Consider the following 2,500-nt stretch of genomic DNA (forward strand, 5'->3'; position numbering starts at 1 on the left):
GTATTTATAATAGTTTTGTCTTCCCTTTTAACAATTCCTTTCAGTGTCTGTGAATTTTCGTAGGTAAATCTTTAGTCGTGTGTTATCTTGTTTCTATGATACATTGAAACCACAGGTTCCTACCTAACCTAACATAAGAAGTTGTGTCATTACTCGTTGGCAGGGATTCTCATTATTACCGTACATCTCTCTCTCTCTCTCTCTCTCTCTCTCTCTCTCTCTCTCTCTCTCTCTCTCTCTCTCTCTCTCTCTCCTTTTCCTTCCATATTTTGGTGTTTTGAAAAAGAGGCGACTTTGTAGATATCAAGTTTCGTTTAGCTGAGGTTCGAAACTAACACAAAAAAATAGCTTTGCTCCAATGCTTTGTATTTCTTTTTATTCATCCATGAAAAATACAAAGTACAAAATAACTCTAAAATCCTTCTAAGTACCTGAGGCATCTTTTAGTCTTGTGTGATGTCACATTTTACTTTTTTTTTTTTTTGGGGGGGGGGAGCGGGGATTAATCTGAGCTCTTTAAGAATCTTCTGCTTTTGAAATACTCTATAGAATATCTGCCAAGTCAAGGAACAGTGCAATGTCCTACAGACTAACACTATATGTATAGGATCAGTTGTTTCCATACCACTTTAAACCCAACCTATGACCAGGTAAGGTCAGGGAATGGCTACTGATGACTCACCAGGTAGATCTATATGCCCCCAAACGCCTATCCTCTAACTCATAGGACAGTTTTGAATTCTATTAAAAGATTTTTTATATGATTTACTAAGGTTGTAGCTTAGCTTGTAATAATAATAATAATAATAATAATAATAATAATAATAATAATAATAATAATAATAATAATAATAATAATAATAATAACAACAACACCATTTTCCTTTTTTATTATTGTCGGTTTTGTGCGAATCAATTTCTTACTTCAGTCTATAGGCAAATAATCGGATCCAAGTCAAAGGATCATAATATTCTTTCTACATTGTATCAATATATTCTGTAAGGCTTTAATTCAAGTTGAATCTCGTTTTGCATCTCTGATTTTGTGTTTTCTATTTTATATTATGAATGTGTAGGCTTATTGTATAATTCTGCGGCTCTATAGTCTACTTAAATCCCATTTTCTAACGCTGGGGTTGCAAAACATCTTTTCTGGCGTCACAAAACTCACAAGTCGCACAACGTAAGAAAATATGAGTTTCGCTTATACTATATTCCTACGTTGCCATAACTATAAAATATAGACTTGTGATTCGTAACCTTTCGACATTCGTACAATATAAATAGTATATTCCAACAGTAAAAGATATAAGATTACTTTAACATGATAAATAGGTTATTTATACAAGGGAAAAAGATAAAACAAAATAAAGATTAAATAAAAGTAGATAACTGGTATCAATTAAAAAATAGGAATACATAAATAAAACTGACGCACAAAACTTTAAACAAAGCTGTATTATTCTGATTTCTAATACAAGAAATGAGAACTCAAATACTCCTCCTATATTTCCATAAGAGATTCCTTACTTTTCCCAATTATTCATAACACACATCTAATACAATGATCATCTTGCGACACTTCATTTTCTCTGAAAGAAACTTTAGTGTTTATTCTGTTTTATTGTTTCCAAACAAAATACATAAATGATCTTTATCATTAGAAAGACAAAATATTTCTATTATAATTTGAACATAAATAACACAATAGAATTTTATGATACGATATTTGGACGGCCTGACGTTAGATAAAGTAACATGTTGAGTTCTTTTGCTTGAGGGTATACTCGAGTACACCTTCGTATCTTCATTTCTTTCCTATATTTTTTTTCTTTAAGTTTTTATAGTTTATATATGAAAGATTTATTTTGATGTTGTTATTGTTCTTAAAGTATTTTATTCTAATTGTTCATTGTTTCTTTTGTAATTTATCTATTTCTTTTCATCACTGGACTACTTTTCGTTCTTGGAGCCCTTGAGCTTATGGCATCCTGCTTTTCCAACTAGGGTTGTAGCTTTGCTAGTGGTAATAGTAATTGTTATTAAATACTGAATTCTTTACTTGGAAATTGATATAATATGATAAAATCAATTGTAATATTCCTAGCCTTTAATTGTAATAACCAGACACTTCAAATCTATTTTCTATGAAATTTATTCCATAAAATAAGTTATTTGCATTTTTTGGTGGCACACTGTTGCACGGACAGAAACACAACCATATAAGGACTTCCTATCATCGATGCATTACGCAGAATACATTTATCTCGACAGTTGAGTTATTTGTCCTATTAAACAGTTTCATGTTCGACGATTTCATGCAATCATCAACAAATAGAGAAAAAATGACTTCGAAATAATTACACTTCGTTGGTCTAGTGTCCATAGAAAAGGGCTTTTTAAGAATCATAGAAAAAGAAATCGGTGTATTTACCTAAAAAAAAGAAAAACAAGAGAAAAAAAAAAGGGTCAGTGACACAGCTGCTAGAGACCATCTATG

The sequence above is a fragment of the Palaemon carinicauda genome, chromosome 32 (genome assembly GCF_036898095.1).
Source record: "Palaemon carinicauda isolate YSFRI2023 chromosome 32, ASM3689809v2, whole genome shotgun sequence".
Taxonomy (NCBI): Eukaryota; Metazoa; Arthropoda; class Malacostraca; order Decapoda; family Palaemonidae; genus Palaemon; species Palaemon carinicauda.